This window comes from Vombatus ursinus, unplaced genomic scaffold (genome assembly GCF_900497805.2).
Source record: "Vombatus ursinus unplaced genomic scaffold, bare-nosed wombat genome assembly UNPS02007408.1, whole genome shotgun sequence".
Taxonomy (NCBI): Eukaryota; Metazoa; Chordata; class Mammalia; order Diprotodontia; family Vombatidae; genus Vombatus; species Vombatus ursinus.
Genome location: NW_020947186.1, coordinates 374,064 through 401,213, shown reverse-complemented (window position 1 = coordinate 401,213; position 27,150 = coordinate 374,064). Strand labels below are relative to the sequence as shown.

General features: G+C 35.4%; 1 pseudogene; it reads left to right on the top strand.

The window, feature by feature from the left end:
- The first annotated feature begins 330 nt into the window (after positions 1-330).
- On the top strand, positions 331-2,237 carry LOC114033788 (annotated as a pseudogene).
- The last annotated feature ends 24,913 nt before the right edge of the window (positions 2,238-27,150 follow it).

The following is a 27,150-nucleotide window of genomic DNA, read 5'->3' as shown; positions in this document are numbered from 1 at the left end:
AGCAGCAAGTCGCTATCATTCTCCCTTTTTGACCTCTTTAAAAAAAAAAACACCCCAGGAAAAATCCTGGAACAGCAGAGCTAGCAGAAAATGGGGTGGAGCAATCTATTAGCCCAGGAATTTTGGAGGATCAGCAAGAAAGGGCAATTTCACTAAGGTAAAAGGGGAGCTCATTTCAGGACAGAAAGTGTACCAGCAAGCCCTACCTCAGCAAACTAGCAGAAGATCCTGAACCCTAGCGTGGTGGAGTAGGCAAACACCATTACCAGGGCCCCCCACATGTATTAACATAGCCAGGGGAACTGTCAGACTCTAGCTTGGGGAACCACCATGCATGCCTGTGCAGCCCTGGGCTGGCAGGTGTCCCCCAGCTGTGAACCTACATGCAATTCAGCACAGCCCCAGGTGGGTATGCTTCTTCCTGCAGCCAGACCTCCTTGTGTTCTGGTGCAGGGCCAGGCAGGCAAGCATCCTCCAGCAGCTGCACCTCCACATGCTTCAGTGAATACACATCATTCCTCAATTGATAAATGGTCAAAGGATATGAACAGGCAGTTCTCAGATGAAGAAATTAAAGCTATCTACAGTCACATGAAAAAATGTTCTAAATAATTATTGATTAGAGAAATGCAAATTAAAATGACTCTGAGGTACCTCATCAAACCTATCAGATTAGCTAACCTGACAAAACAGGAAAATGATAAATGTTGGAGAAGATGTGGTCAAATTGGAATACTAATGCATTGCTGATGGAGTTGTAAACTGATCCAACCATTCTGGAGAGCAATTTGAAACTATGTCCAAAGGGCTATAAAATGGTCATACCCTTTGATCCAGCAATACCACTCCTAGGGCTGTAACCCAAAGAGATCATAAAAATGAGGAAAGGATCCACATGTACAAAAGATATTTACAGCATCCATCTCTTTTTGTGGTGGCCAAGAATTGGAAATTGAGAGGAAGGTCATCACTTGAGGAATGGCTGAACAAGTTTTGGTATATGGATGTAATGGAATATTATTGTTCCATAAGGAATGATGAGCAAGTGGACTTCCGAAAAAACCGGAAAGACTTATACAAACTGATGCTGAGTGAAGTGAGCAGAACCAGGAGAGCATTGTACACAGTAATAGCAACATTGTGCAATGACCAACTTTGATAGACTTGGCTCTTCTCAGCATTACAGGGATCTAAGATAATTCCAAAAGACTCATGATGGAAAAAAAGTATCCACATCCTGAGAAAGAACTATGGAATCTGAATGCAAATTGGAGCATAATATTTTCTCTTTTTTTGTTTCTTTCTCATGGTTTTTCGTTTTGGTTCTAATTCTTCTTTACAGCATGACTAATGTAGAAATATATTTAATATAATTGTACATATATAGCCTATACCAGATTGTATGCTCTTTTGGGGAGGAAGGAGCAGAAGGAGGGGAAGAAAATTTAGAACTCAAAATCTTGAAGAAGTGAGTGTTTAAAACTAAAAACAAACAAATAAATACAATTTCTAAAAAGTAAAATCTTACCTATAGGAGAATGTTACATCCATGGAAAAATCTTCTGAAAAACCTTAGCCTTGCTTGGGCAGACTGAAGTGAGGTAGCATCTTATACTCCATATTCAGATGCAGCTATGTGAAATCTCTCTTTGGGATTGGATTATTGTTCAAAATAAAAATAAGGGATCATCTGTAGATGAACCTTCCTGTCCTCATGTTATGGGTAGTGTTGCAACAAAATTTTTTCAAGAGCTTTTGAAAGCTGGAGATTATATACATAACATGGGAGTGGTACACAGAGATCTCAACTCAGAAATATCTTTCTTCAAGGCCCTGACTATCATGTAAGAATGGAAGATTTTAGTCTAGCTTGTACAAACATCATTCAGAAAAACACTGAATGGATCAATAGAAATGGAAAAAGATTGACATCAGGAGTGGGTAATAGTAAGTATGCTTCACCAGAATAGCTGTAAGGATCTGAATATGATCCCAAGTCAGACATATATCATGTGGATGTGATTCTTCTAGAGCTCTTTCAGTCATTTGGAATAGAAATGGAAAGAACAGAAGTTTTAACAGGCTTAAGAAATGGCCAGGTCCCAGAATCACTTAGCCAAAGACGTCTAACATAAGCCAAGTACATAGAGCAATTAATGAGGAGTAATTCTTCGCAATGACAATCTATTGGACAGCTACTAGAAAGTGAACTTTTTCAAAATGCTGGAAATGTATGATATTATGTTCAACTTGTTAGGTTTAAAATGTAGTGCTTAAAAAACATTATTTAGTCATTGTGGATTATTATTCATACTGCTTCTCACACAGAAAGAAGTTCAGATTAAGAAAGTATGCCCCTTTCTAAGTACATCTGTGAAAAGGAAATTGGTATATGGAAATTCTTTTCTCAACGGAGTGTGTTCTATAGTCTGCGGATAAAGTTATTAGGTAAGGGTATATTCCAAGTTGTTTTGGGAGAAGTGAGACAAAATGACTTATTTTCATTCTTTTCCTACTTAGGCATATTTTATTATGTTTTCCAAATTCTACTCTCAGTCTAAGTATTTCATTTCTATTTAACATTTTATAGATCTTTTGAAAAAGCTATCTTAGTGCTACAGTACATTTAAAAAACAGCAGTAATTCCAAAAAGGAATAGAAATTAGGCGTGGTAAAGCAGCTAGACTTAACATCTGACAGGTGTCTCAGGGGATGCACAGTCCAGAGGAGCAAGTTAACTAGTTTTTGGCTAAATAGGAAACAAGTATGTTCAATCTGTATTTAGATGATATATTAGGCCATTACTTCATTGGGGTGAAGTAGATTGTACTTTGCAATGATCCTAAATGACAAAAAAGTTAAAGGATATGAATAAGTAGTTTTCAGAGGAGGAAATTGAAACTATCAATAACCATACAAAAATGTTCTAAATGACTAATGATTAAAGAAATGCAAATTAACACAATTCTGAGGTTCCACCTCAAACCCATCAGATTGGCAAAGTTGACAAAAAAAAGAAAGGCCATGGAAAAACAAGACATTAATGCACTATTGGTGGAGTCATGAATGGGTCCAAACAATCTGCAAAGCAAATTGGAACCATGCCTACAAAGCTATCAAACTGTGCCTGCCTATTGAGCTAATGATACCACCACTAGATCTATACCCCCAAAGATATCAAAAAAGAGGAAAAGGATCCATATGTACAAAAATATTTATAGTATCCTTTTTTTGTGGTATTGGAAATTGAGAGAACCCATCAATTGGCATGGCTGAACAAGTTGTTCTATGTATGTGATAGATCAGTGTACAATAATGTGTGTATGCATATATGTGTGTGTGTGTGTATGTGTGTGTGTGTGTATGTATAAGTTAGATGAGCAGAATCAAAAGAACAATTTATGAGCTAAAAGCAAAACTGTAAAGACAAAGAACTAGTTTGTACTGTGATCAGTGCAATGACTAAATGCTATTTTTGAGGTCTCGTGATAAAATGTGTTAACTACCTTCTCCTGTTAGAAGTAATGAATTCAGAGCACAGATTGAGACTTTTCTTTTTTGATTGGGCATAGCCAGTAAATGTAGGCTTGACTGTACATGATTGCAAAAGTTTTATTTTTATTGTTTTCTCAACATGAGGAGGAAGGTTGTGTAGGGGCAAATGGGAGGGAATGATTGGAAAATAAAATATTTTTTAAATGGCAATAAAATAATTAATATTTCAATAGAAAAACTAGTGTATGTAAAGGAACATGAACAGCATTACCAGTACTAATGGGCATATTTAAATAAATTGACCATGTTGCACTGAATTTGGAGCCCTGAATATTTCTAGCCACTAGATTCTGTGCCAAAGACAGTTTCCAAACACAGCCCACACTCATAGATGCTGTATTCAAAACCCTTCCTATCTTGAACAAAATGCTTTCCAAAGTGTATTATGTTGGAGTGACTCTTTAATAAATTCATGAAGGATCCATTGATTGTGGAACATCTGTCTTTGGACTCACATCTGCATCATTTTAGCTAACAAAACCAATAGCCTGACTTTCAGCTGTGTGTTGGACTTTTAGTATTCCATTAATCATTCTCCTGACATCCAGAGAAGTCTCTATGCTTCTCTGAAATTATAGCTAAACTAGATTAAAATTTCACTTCTCCTTTGGATACTACTTGTATCCACTTTTCTTTGTAATGGAGTGTACTACATAAAGCAGTGAGGAAATATCCCCAGCAATGTGTATGATTTGTAAAATTAATAAAAGAAAACTAACAAAAATTCTCTATAATCCCAGCAAGCAGTTTTGGTAAGAAGGTACGCTCAGTGGGTTGGCAGATTGCACATTGTGGTTCAAGAGATTATTCATTACAAGGACATTCTGATTTAGTCATAGCTACCTCTGGGTTTGGAATGTTCAGTACATAGTTAGGATGTAACTCAACAGCAAAACACTGAAGAAAATGACTATTAGAATAAATTGTTCTTGCTCCATAGAAGTTTATACAGGTTCTAACACTTGCTGCCTACAGGACCCTGAGGAAATGATTTTACTTCTCTAAGCCTCAGTTTCTGTTTTTGGAAACTAAGGTTTATAGTACTTTCACATATTACCTAACAGAATATAAAATATAAGCAAAGAACTTTGTAAAATTAAAGCATCATAGAAATGTGAATAGTCTCCATTGTTGTTAATAGTAATATTATTATAATTTTAGTTCTATAGAGTAAGGCAATGGAACAGTATGTTTTTTTAAGGATCCCTCAAATTAAAGACCATATTCACATGTCAAACAATAGGTGGAAGTTATGGAGGGACATATTCAATTCAACATAAAGAAAAACAATCTAATCATTAAAGTAGAGTGGATTCCCTAATAAGGTAGTGATCTCTCGATGACTGAAGGTCTTGTGGCAGAGGATGGATGGCTACTTGTCAGTTGTCAAGGTGTAGAAAAGGTTCCTGTTGAGGGCAGAGAAGATGTCCTCTAAAATCATAGAACTTGTAAAGGAAAAGACATCAGAAGTTATCAGACTGAAACTCCTCATTTTTTTAGATGAGGAAACTGAGACCCATGTAAGTTAGGTGGCTCATATGCATAGCAAGCATCAGAAGTGGAAATCAATGTAAGTTCTAGGATTCCTAAGTCAGTGTTTATTCCACTGTGGTCCTGCTTCCTTAACTTCAAAATCTGTGATTCTAGGATATTATGGCCTGGAGATAAAGCCTGGCTCAGTCACTAATAGTCTGACTTTAGACAGTTCTGAGCCTCATGGTCCTGATTTGGCAAATGTGAATAATATTTGCACTATTGACCTCAAAGGGCAATGTGAGTATTAAATTAATTAACGTGGCACTTTTTTCTATCTTAAAGCCCTCTAATAATGCCAGTTATCATTTGCACATCTAAATCACTAGACTGTTTTAAATCTCTAAGTTACCTACTCAGTAATGAATGAATGAATGAATGAATGAATGAATGCCAGGGAACAAATAAATAAACTGGTTTTAGTAGGAGGGAAGTTACAGTATGTTGGTAAATAACCTTTCTGTTAATCTAACAATGTTGAGCAAAGGATAGTTTGGATTTCTCAATTCTATTTTTCTATTTTATTTATAAAGATACCATTTGATAGTTTGCCACAAAAGCAACAGAATTCAAAATAGCAGTCTTCTCTGTGTTTTATGAAAACCTTTAAATATATCAATCATTAAATGTTTCTTAGATACCTGCTATATGCTAGAACTGTGCTGAGCCTGGATGTATATAGGGCAAAAAAAGGCACAACTGTGACTCTAAAGGAGCATATACTTGATTAGGAAGAAAACAAGTATGCATATACATCATACATACATACATACACACATAAATGTATATATATACACACATATACATGCATATGTATATACGTGTGCATGCATTTATGTATTTTGTGTATATGTGTGTATGCATATACATATATGTGTATATATAATGTATGTATGTGTATATAATATATATAGTATGTATGTGTATATATAATATATTGTATATATATAATATATACTGCATATATGTTATGTTGTGTTATATTACTGTATATATGTGTATATATAATAAAAATATAAGGTAAGCTTTTGCTGGAGAAAACACTATTAACTATAAAGAAAGCCCTCATGTAGAAGGTATTTTGTGAGCAGAGTTTTGAAGAAAGCTAGAGATTCTAAGAGGCACAGGTAAGGTGGGAGTGCATTCTATGCAAGTTAGAGATTCTAGGAGGCACAGGTAAGATGGGAATGGAGGACAGCCAACAGAAAGGTTCAGAGACATGAGATGGAGTGTCATGTGTGAAGAATCAGTTTGGCAAGACATAGAGTAAGAAGAGAAATAATTTATATATAATAAGGTTGGGAAAGGTCAGTCGGGTCCAGGTTGTAAAAGTATTCAAAAGTTAAAAGTGAGGAGGTTCTATCTGATGCTAGAGCAATTAATGAATCACTCCTGATGATTTAGGAGAGAAGTGACATGACTTGTACTTTAAATCAATCAGTTGCAACTGTTATAGATGGATTGGGAAGAGGAGACACTTGAAGCAGGGGAACAAGCTACTAGAAAACTTTTCACTATCCAGGTGAGATGTGCTGAGGGCCTGAAGAAAGGTGGATATGTGATTGAGAAGGGAATAAATATGAGAGATTATAGAAGCAGAAATCATAAAATCTACAACTAATTAGATCTGTGGGGTGGGTGAGGAGTTGGGGATTGCCAAAGTTGCCAACCTGGGTAACTAGAAAGATGGTGGTGTCCTCAACAGAAATGTTGTGGTTCAGAAGAAGAGAAAGTCTTCTTCTGAATAAATAAATAAAGATGAGTTCAGTTTTGGACATGTTAAGTTTCAGATACCTCTGAGACATCCAGTTTAAAATATCAAATAGGCAATTGGAGATACAAGACCAGAGTTGAGAATAGAGACTAGTCTTGATGTATGCATTTGGGAGTCATTAGAATACTGAAAACAATTGAAGCCATGGAAGTTTATGAGATCTCCAAGTGAAAAAGATCAGAGAAAGAATAAAAGGTCCAGAACAGAGCCCTATATCAACAGGATGGCAATATACAGAAAAGGAGAAGTCAGAATGGAAGATCAGGCTTAGGGGGAAGGGTAATGATCTTGCCTGGGGACATATGAGGTGCCTGCCAGATATTCAGATGGAGCTGACCTATAAGCATTTTGAGTTTTGAGTTAAACTCAGAAGAAAAGAGATGGATATATTGATTTCAGACTCAACAGCACAGAAGTAGTTTAAACCATGGAAATAGATTCCTAAGGAAAAGAATAAAGAACAACAAAAAAGGTCCCCATTCATTTGCTGTTTTCAAGTGAAGGTTGATTATCACTTGCTACTATATTGTAGCTGGGAATTTCTTCCAGGCTGAGGTAGAAGTAGGGGGCAGCTTTCAACTCTAAAATTCTATTAATTTGTCCATCATATGTAATGGGGACAAGCTAGAAGCATTTTCAATAAGATCAGGTATGAAACAAGGATGTCCATTATCACCACTGTTGTTCAATAATGTATTGGAAATGTTAGCTTTAGCAATAAGAGAAGAAAAAGAAATTGAAGGTATCAGAATAGGCAAAGAAGAAACAAAGTTATCACTCTTTGCTATTGATATGATATACTTAGAGAATCCTAGAGAATCAAGTAAAAAACTACTTGAAATAATAAACAACTTTAGCAAAGTTGCAGGCTATAAAATAGACCCACATAAATCATTGGTATTTCTATATATTACCCACAAAGCCCAACAGCAAGAGACAGAAAGAGGAATTCCATTTAAAGTTATTGTAGACATTATAAAATATTTAGGAGTCTACCTACTGAAACAAACCCAGGAACTCTATGAACACAATTACAAAACAGTTTCTACACAAATAAAGTCAGGTCTAAATAATTGGAAAAACATCAGTTGCTCATGGGTAGCCTGAGCTAATATAATAAAAATAATAATTCCCCCTAAACTAATTTACTTATTCAGTGCCATACCAATCAAACTACCAAAATTATTTTATAGAGCTAGAAAAAATAATAACAAGATTAATTCAGAATAACAAAAGGTCTAGAATATCAAGGGAACTAATGAAAATAAATGCAGGGAAAGGTGGCCTAGCTGGTCCAGATCTTAAATTGTATTATAAAGCAGCAACTACTTGCTACTAGCTAAGAAACAGAATGTTGGATCAGTGGAATAGGTTAGGTATGCATGACATAGTCAATGACTATACTAATCTACTATTTGATAAACCTGAAGACTCAAGCTTCTGGGATAAGAACTCACTGTTTGACAAAAACTGCTAGGAAAACTGGAAAAGAGTATGGCAGAAACTAGGCATAGACCAAAATCTTACACCATATACAAAATAAAGTCAAAATGGGTTCATGATTTAGATATAAAGGCTGATATTCTGAGCAAACTGGGAAAGTAAAGAGTAGTTTACCTGTCAAATTTATGGTGAACAGAAGAATTCATGACCAAACAGGAGATAGAGAACACTATGAAGTGCAAAATGGATAGTTTTGATTACATTAAATTGAAAAAGTTTTAGCATGAACAAAGTCAATGCAACCAAGATTAGAAGGAAAGTAGAAAATTGGGAAAGAATTTTTACAACCAGTGTCTCTGAGGAGGTCCTTATTTCTAAAATATATAGAGAATTAAGTCAAATTTATAGAATACAAGTCATTCCCCAATTGATAAATGGTCAAAGGATATGAACAGGCAGTTGTCAGATGAATAAATTAAAGCTACTTATAGTCATATGAAAAAATGCTCAAATCTCTATTGATTAGAGAAATACAAATCAAAACAACTCTGAGGTACTACATCACACCTATCAGATTGATCAACATGACAACACAGGAAAATGATAAATGTTGGAGAAGACATGGGAAAATTGGAACACTCATGCATTGTTGGTGGAGTTGTGAAATGATCCAACCATTTTGAAGAGCAATTTGGAACTATGTCTAAAAGGCTATAAAAATGTGCATACCCTTTGACCCAGCAATAGCACTTCTATGGCTGTATCCCAAAGAGATCATACAAATGGGAAAAGGACCCACATGTACAAAAATATTTATAGCAGCTCTTTTTGTGGTGGCAAAGAATTGGAAATTGAGGGTATGCCCATCAACTAGGGAATGACTGAACAAGTTGTGGTATATGAATGTAATGGAGTACTATTGTGCTATAAGAAATGATGAGCAGGTGGACTTCAGAAAAACTTGGAAAGACTTGTATGGACTGATGCTGAGTGAAGTGAGCAGAAACATTGTACACCATAATAGCCATGTTGTGTGATGACTAATATTGATAAACTTAACCCTTCCCAGTAATGCAAGGATCTCAGACATCTCCAAAGGTCTCATGATGGAAAATGCTATCCACATCCAAAGAAAGAACTATGGAATTTGAATGCAGATTGAAGCATACTATTTACTACTATTTTTTTCTTCTGTTTTGTTTTGTTTACTCTTTCTGGTGGTTCCTCCTATTGGTTCTAATTTTTCCTTACAACACCACTACTGTGAAAATATGTTTAATAGGAATGTATATGTATAGCCTATATCAGATTGAGTGCCATCTCAGGGAGGGAAGAGGGAAGGAAAGAGGAGAAAAATTTAAAACTCAAAATCTTATGGAAGTGATTGTTGATAAATCAAAATAAACTAATAAAAAATAAAATTCTATTAATTTGTGATTCTCTAAAAAGAAAAAGGAAAAAGCACAGAGACTCAGGGAACACTCAAAGAAAGAGGAAAATGATGACCCAGTAAATGAGTCTCAGTTTCATCATCTGGAAAATGGAGAATTTTGACTAACTGGCCTCTAAGATCCCTTCCTAAATAGTGCAAAAAAGAAAAGAAAAGAAAAGAAATGTGCTCTCATGCCAAAAGAGCAAAGACTACCATTGTGAAATGGTAGTTTACATTGTCAAAAGTCATGAGTCAAAAGTCAAAGAAGATGATAACCTAGAAATAATTATTGGGTTTGGTAACTTGATAGTCATTGGTTAACTTTGACAAAGCCTGTCACAAATAAATTAGACAGCACTGATGATCACCCAGAACAATGAGCATACATAACAAACAGGAAACTTGGCACTGCAATTAGTTATGGAGGTTAGCCACAGTATCTAACCTGGGAGATATCCTGTATTATGAGCTACCAGTATAAAGGACTGAGGATCTGGCTTCAAGCAAGTTTGAAGTGCAAGCAAAATCACTAGCTATAAGTCTGTGTTGGAATTTAGTAATGCTTATCTATGTATGAAAATCAAGTTGGCCTCCATTCTAGAAAAAAGGAAAGGTGAGAAGGGACACATCTTTATTCTTTAGGTTATCACAGAGAATGAAGTATTCCTTGAAAGAATGGATTTCCTTCAGGATGAAAACCCAGGAGAAAAATAATATGAAGAAGCAAAGAGAAATCTCAACCTGTATTTGAAAGGTAGAAGGGAAAAAGAATGTGACACAGAGAAGGAAGAGAAGAAACACTTACTATCTGGAGGTAAAAGAGGTGAGCCACCCCATCTCAAGACAAAGAAGCTTCTTCTACTCCAAGGAATACTGGTATAGATCCCCAGAGTTTATCCAGGAATTGTTATAGGAAGAAGGAACAAGTAGTAGCAGTTGTTTGTGATTTCCTGGTGATGTAAAGCAATTTGTCTATCAGACATAAAGAACAGTCTTCAGTCTCTGAGAGCCATGTATCTGGAGAATGACAGAGAGTCCTAAGATACATCCAACCTGAGGTCAATTACTTACTTCTGGTGCTTCCTGTAATGGCAGGTGATACCACAAACAGAAAACTAAAACGCTTTACTATGAACTATTAAATTGTGAACAAACACCTGAAGGTTTGGGGGGAAATGTGCTTTTCATCCCTATTGTGAATGGAAATAGAAGATACAGGAAATAAAAGCATATTGGAGAAATGAATTTATAAGCAGAGATTTCATTATGACATGACTACAGGTTGCCTTTGAGAAAACAAAGGTGTTAGGGTTGGAAGCCAGATAGCAGGTCATGGACAAGAAAGTAGATAGTGGTAAAGTGAAATCTTTGGATGCTAATTTTTTTAAAAGAATTTTAACAATAAATATAAATAAAGCTATGTCTTTATATAGTAGGAATTTGACATATCATAGATTAACAGCTAGAAGGTACTTTATTAATAATCTCCTCGAACTCTGAAGTATTCGAAGTACAGAGAAAAAACTTATCCGAGGTCACCCAGATAGTAAGTAGCAAAGTTTGGATTTAATTCATTCCCTTTTACTCCAGAAGGCATGTTTTTCCCACTGCATCATGATAGTATTGCTTATTACATGTGTGGTGAATAGAACTGAATTGACCACCTGTCTAAGAAAATGGTTTCTGAGAATGAGATTTATAATTCTGTTAGTGTGGAATAATGTATAAAAGACTGAATTTGAAGTTAAAAAATCTCTGAATTCAAATCTTACCTTTAATGCTTCCTCATTGTTTGATCATAGGCAAGTCATTTAATGTCTCTGAGCCTTAGTTTCCTCATCTATAACTGGACTCAATAGTATATTTAGTATCTATCTCACAGGGTTTATAGGAAGATAAAGTGAATAAATGCATGAAAGTGCTTTGCAAGCTTTAAAGTGTTATATGAATGCTATTGATTCTTTTTAATATTATAGTAAACTTTAACTCTTCACTAGCAACAAAGTATACCCAGCACGGATTAGTAAATTTTACCTGGAGTTACATTTTACTGGAAAATATGTTCAAAATGCCTTTATCTGAAAAGGTCTGGGGAGGAAGATAAGTGCTCATATATATCTTCCCAGTTTGATACCACAGGCAGTAACAGGTACAATAGTGGAAGATGAATACTATTAGGGAACACCAGTAACTCATGAGAGACAATTTCCAGGGAGGGAGTTAGTAATAAAACTCATGGCCATACATGTCTGTATGTAAATATAGAAAAAAGTTAAAGACAGAAGGGGAATTCAACCTCATAGGTACCACTAACAATTCATGATTTGTAACTCATAATGGAAATATGGCTCTGACCAGGTATAACTAATACAAAAAGAAATAGAGTAAAGAAGTGAGGGGTTGTTTTTTTTTTTTTAACATTAACAGCAAAAACTCATGAGGAAATCCCGAAACCTGAAGGCAAGAATGAAGATTTGGGGTAAGGGTACATGAGTGAAGAAAAGTAGAAGAAAAGATAGAAGCAATACTGTCATCAGAATATGCTGCAGACTACTTAAAGAGAATAAGATATTGATCTTGGAATTCGGGAAACAGATAAAAGATAAAAATCCTGACAAAGAGATGAAAATAATAACAGATGAGAATACAAACTAAATCAATTATTGCTATCACTTTTCTCTGTTTTCTCTTACAAGGAGAATGATTTTTGACCTGCTTTTATATAGGGAACAAAAATAATTTACAGTGAATCAAAATCAAACGTAGCTGGGGAAATTGTAGAAGAGTTGCGCTCTGTGAGTTAAGCAAACTCTGAAGAAATACATCCTGGGATATCTTAAGGGAGGACAGATGTGATCAGTGAGCTGCAGTCAGTGATCTTTGAAAGATTATAGAGAAGGGTACAAGTGCCACAGCTAATAATAATAGCAAAGATGCATATAGTGCTTTAAGGTTTACAGAGAATTTTTTTTTTACAACTTCTTTCATTTTATCCTTAAAACAACCCTGGGGGTAGGGTGGTTGTTATTATCCTAATTTTACAAATGAGGTAATAGAGGTAGTCCAAAGTTAATTGACTTATCCAGGGTTACACAGTCAGTAAGAGTCTGAAACTGGATTTGAACTCAGATGTTCCCCGTTCCAGATCCAGTAATTTACCCACTGTTATACCTACCGACTTCATAGGACCAAAAAAAGGACAAATGTGCTGGTTTTCTTTTAAAAGATTTGGCATATTCTGCATAGGATAGGCCAACAATTTTGATTTGACTTCCTACCTATATTCTAGAACATGTTGTTAACGGGACAATTAATGAGTATTTAAATTGGAAATGATGATTTATAAAAGCCAGCATGACTACACTAAAAGCAGAGGTATTCAGCCTAATATTATCTCCTTTTTTTAATTTTGTTTTTGTTTTTGTTTTTGGCACAAGATGACTAGATTGATAGATGTGAGGGGAAATTGACTTCATCTCCATTTACAGAAAAGCTTCCTAATAATTAGGGGTACCCAAAAGTGGAATGAGTTATTTTTTCAGGAGTTAGAGCCTAGATGACACCCTATTGGCAATATTGTAGGGGGGATTCTTATTGATTGATAGAAGTTAAACTGAATATCTTTTGAGTCTTAATTTTTGGAATCCTGCAAACTCTGGTCACTCACACTTAGTAGCTAAGAGAACTTGATTCATCAATCCAGAGTTCATGGGAGGAAATGCTTGGGGGGGAGGGAGGAGTGATGAAAAGAAGATAGCAAGTTATGATTCCAGGGCTTGAAGAAAAAGAAACTATACCTGGCTAAAATGGAAAAAAAATGCTATTGCCTTATATAATTGCCAATGATAATTTCATAGTTATTTAAGTTTAAAGTTTATGTTATACTTTCCTCATGATTATTACTGTGTGTTATTTTCCCCATTTTGCAGATGAGTAAAGACCAGAGGGGTAAAATAATTTGTCCAGTATAACACAGCTACTAACTACTAGTTTTAGAATTCTTAGTCAAATTTCTTGACTCCAAATCCAGTGCTCTTGCTTCTCCATGCTGTCAATAAATTTCATTTGATTCTTATAACCCTGAGAGGGAGATGATGTTGTTATCCCCATTTTATGGAAAAGACAATTGAGGATCCTAGAAGCTAAATGACTTTCACTGTGCCTCACAGTTAAGTGTAAAAGTAGGTTTCAAACTCAGGTCTTCCTTACTCCAAATTCAGTGTGCTATAAACCACACCCAGACAGGCAGTTGGATAAACCAGTGGTTTCTTTTCTGTTTTAATAATATTTTATTTTTTCCAATTACATGTAAAAAACAATTTTAACATTTAATTTTTAAAATGTTGAGTTCCTCTCTCCTTCTCTTCCCTCCTCCCTGAGACAGCAAACAATTTGATATATGCTATACACGTGCAGTCACACAAAACACATTTCCATGTTAGTTATGTTGTGAAAGAAAAAACAGGCCAAAAAATAAACAAACAAAAATACAGAATATGAAAAATAGTATGCTTCGATCTGCATTCAGACTCTATCAGTTCTTTCTTTGGAGGTGAATAGCAATTTTCATTATAGAGCTTTTAGAATTGTCTTGGAACTTTGCATTGCTGAGAATAGCTAAAGCATCCACACTTGATTATCATACAATACTGCTGTTACTATGTACAATGTTCTCCTGGTTCTGCTTGTTTCATTTTCTATCAGTTGATATAAGTTTTTCCAGGTTTTTTTCTGAAAGCACTCTGTCATTTCTTATAACACAATAGTATCCCATCACAATCATATACCTCAACTTGTTCAGTCGTTCCCCAATTGATGGGCATCGCCTCAATTTCTAATCATTTCCCTTCACAGAAAAAAGAGACGCTATAAATATTTTTGTTCATATAGGTCCTTTTCTTTTTGCTTATCTCTTTGGGATATAGATCTAGTGGAGGTATAGCTGGGTCAAATGGTATGCCCAGTTTTATAACTCTTTGGGCATAGTTCCAAATTTCTCTTCAGAAAGGTTGGTCAGTTCACAACTCCAACAATAGTACATTAGTATCCCAATTTCCCCACATCTTTTCCAATATTTTTCATTTTCTTTTTCTGCCATAATAGATAATCTGATAGGCATGAGGTGGTACCTCAGAGTAGTTTTCATTTGCATTTCCCTAATCAATAGTGATTTAGAGCATTTTTCATATGATTATAGATAATGTTGATTTCTTCATCTGAAAACTACCTATTCACATCCTTTGATCTGTTTTCAGTGGACCTCATTTTTCTGCTATAAAATGAAAGTATTGCACTAATTGATTTCTAAGGACCTTTATAGTCCAAATTCTGCAACTTATTATGAACATGCTGCATCATCTCAATAAACTCTTTGAAAGCAAGGACTGTTTCTTTTCTGTCTTTGTATCCTTACTTTTAGCACAGAATCTTATATGTAGTAGGCATTTCACATTTACTGAATTGAATAAATAAATAAATTAAACAATTAGTCAACCAACCCTACATCAAATGATTCAAAGAAATGCCATTGATCAATCTATCTTTTCAATGGACCTATATTCTGAGTCTATAGAGAGTCTGAAACATTACAACTAGCACACTCTGCCAAGGAAATTCATAAATTGAGAGTTTCCCTTTCAGACCTCCACCACATTGTTGGAAAACAACTGCAGTTTAGAAAATAAAGCACAATATACAAGAAGCACCCCAGGATTGCAAACAGAAAATTCACCAAAGGCATTAAGTGATATTAAAGTTTTATCCTCCTCTTATCTACTATCTGTCTAGAATCCTAAAAAATAGTGATTTGAGTTAATTGAAGTTATCAGGAAATGCCATGGAAAAGGAAGGGGAATTAATGTGTAAATTATTGTTATTTCTTCCAGAGCCTCATAGAGTTTAGCAAAATCAAGATTAACAGCTATGGCTTGCATCTATCACAGCTTTATTTCAAGCTTTTACCAGACTGCATATTTAACTCAGTGGCAACTAGAATCACTCAATATTAACATCCTTAGAACCTTCAATAAACATTACTTTGTGTATGAAAGGCCCTTCTTTTAAATTAGGGATTGATTACAAACAGAAGATTCCACAAGTGCAAGCCAGCAGATGGCGAAAGCAATGACTAAGGCTGATCACAGCTGACTTGGCCAAACAGGGTCCTCTCCCTAGGTTTGCCTAAAACCAATTTGGAGCTACTGAAGTGGAAAAAGGGAGGAGTCCTACAAATATCTAGGAGTGAATCTTCGTCACTTCTGACTACAGTAACCTGCTCACATTCAAAGCCCTGACTCCTCAAGGTACATGGCATATGATTTACTTGACTCAGTACTGTTAATTCTATTTTTTTTTAAATCATGTGCATTAGCACCAAGTCAAAGATGTAACAGCCATGGGGAGAATGGGACTTTGCTCCAGAGCAATGACTTTCAGGAAAGAGTCTTCCTCCCAGAGGGGATCACTATCTCCACATTTAGGCTCCCAGTGCCCAGCTCTATAGCCCTGCCACAAGCAACCAGGTCTATTGTCCAAAGCACCACCTCAAGATTCCCCTTACCATGGAACCTCTCTCATGTGTACATCTCTCCTGCCACCTCCTGTAAGGGACAGAGCCTAATATTTTTCTGTTCCAGACATCCCATCTCACTCTAGCCTAACCACTCTGCCACTGTTTTTGCCCCAGGTGAAAATCATTCTTGTTACAGCTCCACACAAACTCTCCTCTTGACCATTGAGAACATTCCTATGTTCCTCACACAGACATCTTTTGGATCTAGTCTGTCTACTTGGCATTACACCTTTAGAAGCAATTATATCTATTCTAAGGTATCATGTGCATGGTTGTTTATAGCTCCAGGTGAAGTCTAACTACTTTATATACAGTAAGACCATCTCCTTTGATTTATACTGTATTTTTCTAGCAATTCTGTTTGGCTTCTTCAACATAGAACAGAGCATGTTTTAAACCATGGGGACTTTTTCCATAATAACTCCCAAATTTATTTGCACCTTCTGGTTATATGCTGCAATGCCTTTCTATTTCTTCTCTCTTTGGGGGTCTTTGCTTCAGGACTTGTTATTCTCTCTTTGTCTGTACTAGACTCTACTTGCCACGCTAGCAAAATACATTTAAATGATTTAGCTCTCTGTGTGCTGGCCTTCTTGTTCCACATTACAGCTCACATATCCTTATTTACTATCATTTTCAAAACTCAATGCTGCTTTCTACACATAGTGTGCAATTTGGGAAGATGATACTGAGATATTTTAGGAAAGTCTCTGTCCCTTTTAAGCCTAAGCTAGCCTCAGGTCAAATGGAGAAGCAGTATGGGAGGGGGCCAGAAGAGAAGTAGGAGCAACAAGTCTTTGAAAGAACTAGGATTGTTTTTTAAAGTGCCTATTTTTTTTAATTTCTTATTTACCAGAGCTGATTTTTGTTTTTTGTTCTGCTCCCCACTTTACACAATCCTCTCCTCTTCCCCAGCCTGCATTCTCCACTATCTCTCTCAGCTCAGTCAACATTCATAATCCTTCATTCACTTCCTAGGGGACCTATTATTGCCCTACCTCTTCATGCCTATAAATTCACCAAGAGGAAAAAAAATGAAATAAAATGCAGTTTTCTGACTAAGCCTTATCTAGTCAAGGACTATTTCCTTCTTGTCCAAGAACTTGATATTACATACATTGTACCTGCTCTGTGGGAAGGCCAATGAATTTATTGTAAGGCTCTCAGCAAAAAAAAAAAAAGACCTAACAAATCACAAAGATAAGAGGAAAGCTTGAGCCCACACTGTTACTGTCTGTTTAGTTGTTTACCTAAAGGCAGGTTTCCAAATATGATAATGTACTCTATAGGATTTTACAATAATTAAAAGACTCAAAACACTGAGCAAAAGTTAACTATCAGCATCAATCCATTTCCAACCCTCTGCCTTCCCAAATGTTTGCTAATCCTTACTAAACTGAAATTAAATTCTTTTAGGTAAATAAAAATGATTTTTTAAAATCACACTGAAAGAAAATTTATAACCTTATTTATCTCCAAAGGAAAGAACAATGAGTTTGTTTTATAAATACCTTTAAGGAGCAGTAAAGATTTTAGAATTATTAAACCAGGAAAAACAAACAACTAAATAAATACATTCTTTTACTAAAGAGGCTGTAGTTTGGTAGAGAGAACAGTGGCTAGACTTGGAGTGAAAGAAGACTTGGGTTTGAGTTGTCTTTATCAGGGGCTAAGAGATTAGCACAATACTTGGCACATAGCATGTGCTTAATAAATGCTTGTTGACTATTTACTGACTGAATAACCTCAACCAAGTCACTCTTCATGTCTGATTCTCAGTTTCTGCATGGTCATCTCCAACCTATTCTTCCTAAAAGTTGTGCTTCCTTCCACCTGAACTCAGATTCCCTCCCCTGGGGCCTGTATGCTTCCCAGCCATTTCCAAGACACTAATGTGCAGGTATCCTTCTAGCCACTTTCCCTTTGCTTTAGTCTCTAGCTCTTATTTCTATGATGTCGTTACTATTGTTTTGTTTTATTTTGAAATCCTAAGCCCTAATGGCAGTACCAACCCCAATGGTAAGTGCTTAATAAAGGCTTTTTCACTCATTTGCAAACTGGAGATAATAATTCTTGTAATAATGTACATACCTTATAAGGTTGCTGTGGATATCAAAGATTCCAAGTACCATAAGGGAAGGAATTGCTTCTTTTTTAACCTCTTACCTCCTTCAGAGTCTAGTGTAACTTTCTGCACACAGTAGGTACTTGATTGTTGGTTGTTGAAATTAATTAAAATTACATTTGAAGAGATGGCCTGTAAAAATTCTATGTAAATGGGCAGTTAGATGGCTCAGTGGACAGAGCATTGGGCCTGGAGTCAAGAAAACCTGAGTTCAAAACCAGCCTCAGAAACTTGCTAGCTATATGACCCTGGGCAAGTAATTTAACCTCTGTTTGCCTTGTTGTTCTTCCTTTTCAAAGAGTACCATGGCATCAGGGAAGTGATACCATGACTTGCAACTGAGTTGGATTTAAGTGAGGGAGGTCTGTGCAAAGTCACCAGTCTCACTTTCTCCTTTGGAGCCAGCTGGTTCCAGTGGCAAGATATAGATCAGGATGACTAGAGATGACCCTCTCTGTTTGCTTTAATCCACCAGAGTAGAAAATGGAAAATCACTCCAGTATTTTTGCCAAGAAAACTCCATGGACAGTGTAGTCCACAGAGTCACAAAGAGTCGTACATGACTGAATAGCTGAAGAGCAGCAAAATGGTCAAATGAAATATAGATTAATAGCATTATCCTCTGTCTCTAGCCTAATTCCAACACTTCAGATTAAGGCTATATTAGCAAAAGCACTAGACTTCATTGTAGCTTATATGGAGGTTAATAGGCATTAGACCATTATGCCTGTGTGCATATGTGTGCATTAAGCATCTGTGAGTTTTTTTGTATCCCTAGTGCTTGGCACAGTACCTGGCATATAGTTGGTGCTTAATTATTGCTTTTTGGCTGACTGATTGATTTTGTACTCAATCTATCTATCCAGCATCTTTTATATTACTCTACTTTCCATACTCTGTGACCTAACCCAACTAGCCTTTTCTCTATTTCTCCATCTTCCATCTCTGGATCTTTGTACTGGTCAACCACCATACCAGGAACAAACTCCCTCCTCACATCCACATCATAGAATCCCAACCTCCTTTAAGATGCAGGTCATGCCTGGCCTTCTATATGAGTCTTTCATGATACCCTCCCTTCTCCAACAACTACCAGTTCCCTCTCTCCCCAACTCTTTTGTATTTAACTTCTTGGTATATATTTGTATTTATTCTTTTCATGTCTATTCTGTATGAACTTATAATATATGTATTTTATAGCCTCTGTTAGAATATAATCTCATCTTGAATAAGGATTCACTGTATTTGTCTCTCCAGAGTTGGTCATAGTTGCTAGCACATAGTATTTTTAAATTTTTATTTATTTTATTTTTAATGGATGGAATAAAACACACTTTTCCATAACATAGTGTAATAAAAACATGATTGCACCTGAAACTGCAAATCTATTGTGTACAATTTGCTATTCCTTTCAAACATATAAAATTATCATGTAATTTTCTTTTTTCCCTTATCCCCTACCATATAGATAGCTACCATTAGATCCAAATATTCATATATGTAAAAATCATTCTACATATACTTCTATTTATTAGTTCTTTCTCTGGATTCAGTAACTTCTTTCTTTATATGTCCTTTGTAGTTAATTTGGGTATTTATAATAGTCAAAATGACTTACTCGCTCAGAGTTGTTCTTAAAACAATAGTGTTGATGCTCTCTTCATTCTACTCGTTTTGCTCTTCAATATTTTGTGCAAGTCTATCCATGCTTTTTTTTCCTATAAGATCATTGAGTTAATTATTTCTTATAGCCCAGTAGTATTCCATCACAATCATATACCACAAGTTGTTCAGCCATTCCCTAATTGATGGGCATCCCCACAATTTCCAGTTCTTTTCATCACAAAGAGAGCTGCTATAAATATTTTAGAATATATAGTTCTTTTCCTTTTTCCCTAATCATCTTTGGAAACAGACTTAGTAGTAGTATTGCTGGATCAAAGGGTATAGGTAGTTTAATAACTCTTTGGGCATAATTCCAGATTGCTCTCCAACGTGTTTGGATCGGTTCACAATTCCACTAACAATGAATTAGTGTCTCAATTTTTCCACATTCCCTCCAACACTTGCTGCTTTCCCTTCAGGTACTTTATAAATACTTGCTGGATGATTGGTTGATTAAATGATGCTTATTTAGAATCAAGGAAACTTCAGAGATCATCTAGTCCAGTGCCCAAGTTCACACAGGTATAATTAAGTAGTATATCCAAGATTCAAATCCTAAACCACTTGAGGGAAGAGACTGTCTATTTGTATTTGTATCCCAATCACTTCATCCCTTAAAGCAATGCCTATAAAATGGAAAAAAAAAATTTTGACTCCCCTCCTTCTTGAATATGAATTTTAAAAAATCTCTCTCTCTCTCTCTCTCTCTCTCTCTCTCTCTCTCTCTCTCTCTGTCTCTCTGTCTGTCTCTCTCTCTCCCCTCCCCCCCAGGATGATTCTCAAATTCTTAGATGATCTTAGAGGGGCTCCTCTGAATCTTCTCCACATTTTCAGCTTGCTTTTCAAGTTGTAGAATCCAGAATAATAATAGCAAATAGCATTTTTAGAACAGTTTGTCCCCTTTGATGCACTTTCACTTATTAATTGAGAGAATATGTAAAACGCCTCTGTGAAATTCTCAGAACATCCACTGTAATCCAGAGTTCACAGGTAGAGAAAAATGAAATCTCCATTAAAAACCTATTCCAGGAAAGCATAGTTCCTTTCATAGACTGGGTGCCAACAAATATATATTGTATGAGTGATTTGCCTAGGGTTACAAAGCCATGTAGCAACAAGATCACACTAATACATTCCCTGAATCAGTATCCTAGCAATGCTCCTGAACCCTTAACTAACCTCCCAAATTCTCTGATTGGCTCTAAGTGCTTTAGAAGATCTTCTTGATTTCAAATGAGGAATAGAAGGAGGAGGAGAAAGAAAAATAACCTAGAAATAACAGCAATAGTGATAGCAGTAGTAGTAGCAGCAGGAAATCACATTTTGGCAATAATTTGGATTTACAAAGTGCTTTCCTCACAACAATCCAGTGAGGTAGGTAGATAATGTAGTGGGGTGCTTTACCTATTCCTTAATATATATCTTTGTATAATGCTAGCTTTTCTGGCTAGATTGCATTAAATTATACACATAAATAGCCTATATACACTGAAGAACACAGTTGTTTTACTGTCCAAACAGCATAATGTTGTCAGTGTGACATATTGTTACATTTTCTCAGGTTCATAATAGGTAAAATCACATCACTGTGACTTAGAATAGAATAAATCAATGGAACGTATAGCATCCTTTATAATTTATGGGCAACCCTTCAGTCTTCTCTGCACTCCTCTTTTCTTTGGCTTAAAAAAAACTCACACCGAGATAAGAATGTTAATCACATTCTTTCTCAAAAGGGCATTGTAAGGATGAACCAACAAATGATTACAAAAAACTTATGAAGTACATATCTGTCAACAGAACAAAGGCACAGACAAAATTATTCTCAATAATGCTACTTGAGTACTTTGATGAATCTATGATCTCCTTAATATTAGCACTGCTTCAGCTGGTACAGATTACCATCCATCAAAGTCATCTTGTCCTCTGCAATTCTAGTTCATATCTTTTCATAGATCCTGTATGCTGATCTAATAAGTCAATGAAAATCTTCTTCTATGTATTTATCATATCATGCATAACAATGCTGCATATAGAGTCTCCTCCCTTGGCGTCCATGATACTGGACACTCCTGGTTCTCCTTTTCCATTTTCTGGATCATTCATGTACCATCCCCTAGTCAGGATTGTCTTTTAGATATGTCATCGGTTTACCACTCCTCTCTTTTTTTCTCCCCATTCCATAAGTTTAGTTCTTATTCTTATACAAATGACTCCAAAATCTGTACTTGCTGTTATTTATCTCCTAAATTCTAGCTTCACATTACTGCTGCCTAATGACTTATCAGTATCTCAAACTCAACATTTCATGAACTGTATACATTATCTTACCCTCTTAACTCCCCCCTCCTCCAAACATTCTCATTTATCTTGATAATACCACCATCCTTCCAATAACCCAGTTTCACAAACAGGGAAGTCATCCTCAGTTCTTTCCACTACCTCATCCCTCATATCCAATAACCTTTTAAATTTTGTCAGTTCCCCGTCCACAACATTATTCACATATGTTTCCTTCACTCTACTCACACAGCCACCCTCTATTTTAGACCTTCATCACCTTTCACTTGAGACTAACACAGCAACCTCCCAATTCGTCACCCTATTTCCAGATTATCTTTTTTTACAAACCTTTAATTACAAAGCTAAGAAATTCATATCTTTAATACACCAATATAACCAAATAGTCTTCTTGCTCAAAAATTATTCAAAAACTTCCTATTCTTCACAAATAAACTGCTCAATGTAGAGATGTTTTGACACACACACAAACTGGCTTTCTTATAATTTTCTGAACTTATTTCATATAACTTTGCCAATTTACTTTATATTCTATATTAATCTTTGTTCCAAAATTGGCCTTGTAGCTTTAGGTTGGACTCAACATTGTATCTCCTATCTTTGACTTTACATGGATTTTCTCTCTTGGCTAAAATAGATTCCCCCATTGGTATCTACCTTTTAGAAAGCCTAACTTGTTTTAGGACACAGCTTAGGTGTCATTCATTGTCTACATAAAGCATTTCTGAATCGCCTTTCCCAGTTATCATTACTGTCTTCCTTCTCAAATTATGCTGTATCTACTCATCTCTGTATAAGCTTATACTTTCCAATAGAATCCATGGATCTTGAAGGCAAGGACTGTTTCATTTTTCTGTATCCTTAGCATAGTAAATTACACATATTAAGTGCTTACTTCTTTTTTTAATACTAAAACCACATTTAATGGTCTGATGGAGATTGTTGAGAAAAATGGAAAAAATATATCTAAAATGGATTTGAATCCATACCACACACCAACAATCATAGTAGCTGAATCGATAAGACAAATCACTTTTTGTTAAAAAAAATAAGAAAAGGGGACAATATTTTACCACCTAGGAGAAACAAGACATGTTTATCAATTAAATAATTAGAAATTATTGGAGACACAATTGATGTGTTTGGTTAGAGAAAAAAGGATTTTGCATAACACAAAGCAATGTCTCTAAAATTAAAAGAAAGAAACTGCTTTGGAAAATTATTTGCTGTAGATACATCAAATGAAGGCCTGACATCCAGAAGTTATAAGAAACTAATTAATATCTACAAATTGAATAATATATTTTCAATAAAACAATAATCAAAGTGCAATTTGTGAAGGAAGAAGTATTTTAATAACCCCATGAAAAATCACTCAAATTCCTTAATAATTGGATAGCTATAAACCAAGGCATTATTAAGATAATACCTTATAATAGAGTAAAAAAAAATAACAAAAGTGGCAGAAAAAAAGCAAAAACAATGCAAAGTGACTAAACTGAAGGGGCATACGTATTGTCATAATTTTCGGTGAAACTGTTTTAAGCAATTTGCAGAGCAATAGGGTAACATAAAATGACAAACACTTTAATCTCTCATATTTGCAACCATGCTTCAGCTGCCTTCTTACTCCACTCCTGTAAGCCCTCTTCACCTATTAGTGAGTTTCTCTTGGAACCTACATTTTGAGGAAGGGCCCTCACCAAACATCTTTCATTCCCTAGACTTCACCATATCCTTGTACAGGTGTAGTTCCCCCACTCCTTGCACCTTTGAATCTCTCCTCTTTACCTCCCCTTTATGTGTTGTCTTCTTTCAATTGATTTTAAGCTCCTTGAGGGCAGACTGTCTTTCTTTTTCCTTATTTGAATTCCCTATCCCGTACCATGCGCTTATTCACTGACTTGACAAAAAGTCACATATAGATAAATCATACCTTTCAACCCAGAGATTTCATTGCCAGGACGTTATCTGGAAAATATAATTCCAAAGGAAAAAATGACCTAGTGTATAAAATCTAGGACTATATATTTTATATAATATAAAATATTCATATGTAATATAGCTTCTCTACTGGTAACAGCAAAAAAATTTTTAAAAACTGCTGGTAATACCAACAATTATAGAATTGTCTTACAAATTATAATATAAATGTATATATAATATTGAATTCTATTGTTCCACAAAAATGGTAAAAAAAAAATGAAGTATATAAGTAAGACCAATATGAGGTAAAACAGTCAAATCAATACAACCAGAATTCCATATACACTGTTTAATACAGGGATTTCGTGTTATGGAACCCTTTGCAAGTCTGGTAAAGCCTATAAACCCATTTTCAGAATGTTTTTAAATGCATAAAATGAAATATATAGGATTACAAAGAAAATCAATTCTGTTAAAATGCAGATCTCTCTCTCTCTCTCTCTTTCTCTCTCTCTCTCTCTCTCTCTCTCTCGTTTGTAGACAACAGGTTAAGAGGCTCTGGTCTAATAAAACATATTTTTTTAAACCACATCTGTAATATCATTTGTATGAGAAAATTGCTACAAGGAAACTCCATATAACCAATGCAGCTAGTTATCTGGTCTACAAAGAATAGTTTTAGAGAGTTATCTGATACTCAAAGTTGCCCGATGTCACAGACAGTGTGTGTCAGAGGCAGAGCTGAACCCCGGTCTCCCTAACTGTGAGAGTGACTCTCTTTCTACTATGATTGCACAGACTTAGAAGAAAAGAAGAAAGGAAACTAAAAAAAAAAAAACAAGAAAGATGATGGAAACCAGACAAGTCTAGACATGAATATAGAACAAAATATTACCTACTTACTTTGTTATTTTTCTTAATTCATCTGATTCTGCCATGTTAAAAGATAAGTGTTTGGCATGAGAAACAAATGTCATATTATTTATGGTTACTGATGATTTTGTTGATAGAAATTAAACTTATCATAACATTTAAAAATGTCTATTGAAGTGAAGTTATCCTGGCCAAGAGCCAGTAATTCCTCCCTCTGAAAACATGATCTAGAAATGCAAGTTACATTCTTAGGTTCCAGCTATTCGCTTAAAATCTATATTTCTCTTATGAATTTCCTATATTATGTCAAGAAAAGCAATGAAAACAACACAAGTGTAAATTCTTCAATCTCTCACTGAGAAATGAGTAACTCCAAATCACATGTTCTTTCTAGGTTCTTTTTGGCAGGTCACCTTATTCTCCTAGGAATCAACAAAAGTATATTGAAATTATGATTTGATTCCAGATATTTCCTGTCATATCCCTGACACCAATCCAAGGAAGCTGGTATAGTTTTCTATGATTACTATAAAGTTATCAGATGACTCCTTCAGTACCTTTCATGAGGGAGTTACCAACCACCAGTACTTATCTGCTCTTCTTTGGAGGAATACCAGATAGTTTTTTCCTTGGTGACATCCCTGAATTTTCATCTAATACAGCTGAGAAGCTCTTTCCTTTTTTATTGTTACAAAGCTTTACCCTCTACAGTCAGTCTCAGGTGCTTAATAAATATTGTTTGATTGATTGTTCTTTTTTCTTTTGGTATCATTAGAGATTTCTAGTACCTGGGCTATAGTGCCCTAAAGAACTAACTGTTCATGTCCATATTGTAGATATCATGAAGCCACTGCACCAACAGAAGACTGACATGCCCCAATGTGGCAGAAATAAGATATTCATTCCTAGCCTAGGTTGCCTATTATTATCCATGTTATAATAGACTGGCCACTTGCCTTTTTGGCATTTCAACTTTCTAAACTGTAAAATGGAAATAATAATGTGCAGATTTTGTACCTTACAAGGTTTTTGTGAGGAGAGCACTTCGTAAAATTTGTAGAAGCTCAGTTCAATTCAATAAGTATTTCTTACATACACATTTTATTTTGCCTACCTGTCTTTTTGTAGATTGGCACATAGTAGGGATGTAATATATATACTTGATAAAGCTCCTTGAAGGTATTATTTGGGTTGATTCTGATCAGCTCTTTTATGCAGGAAATCCTCAAAAGAAGGGTAAGAAAAACTCCCCTTCTCTGAAATTTCCTCATGTTGACATGAACTATGTATTTTAAATATATACATGCATGTATTTTAAGAATATGATTTCAGGGCAGCTAGGTGGCACAGTGGATAGAGCTTCAGCCTTGGAGTCAGGAGGACCTGAGTTCTAATCTGGCCTCGGACACTTGACACTTACTAGCTGTGTGACCCTGGGCAAGTCACTTAACCCCATCGCCTAGCCAAAAACAAAAGAGTATGATTTCCCTGCATTGCTTGAGCAGCTTCTATATAGACAGAGCTTTGGATGTGTGACAGTGATGCAGAATGTTTTGCCTAAGAGTCTTTTATAGATTGCTGCCATGTTTACAACATGGCTGCTGATGTTTACAACATCACACAACTTGTAAAATGTCCCATTCATTCCACAGCCAAATCGTTGTCCCTGAATTTACAGAATCCTTGAATTCTATTCAGTGATAATGGCAAAAGCCAGTGGGAAATTTAATTAGGGTCAAATGCTGTCTTTTTCATGTTTATCATGAAGGAATATCTATTTACTTCCAAAATGACATTGAACTGGTTGCTATACACAGCTAGTTAAGAACAATGGTCACTGTAAACTAATATTTGAATAGTCCATGGCTTGGCTTCTCCATTTGAATGGTCTATGCTGTTATTCTCCATAAGCATCTGTTTTATCACTTGAACTTTGAATCAAATCAAATAAT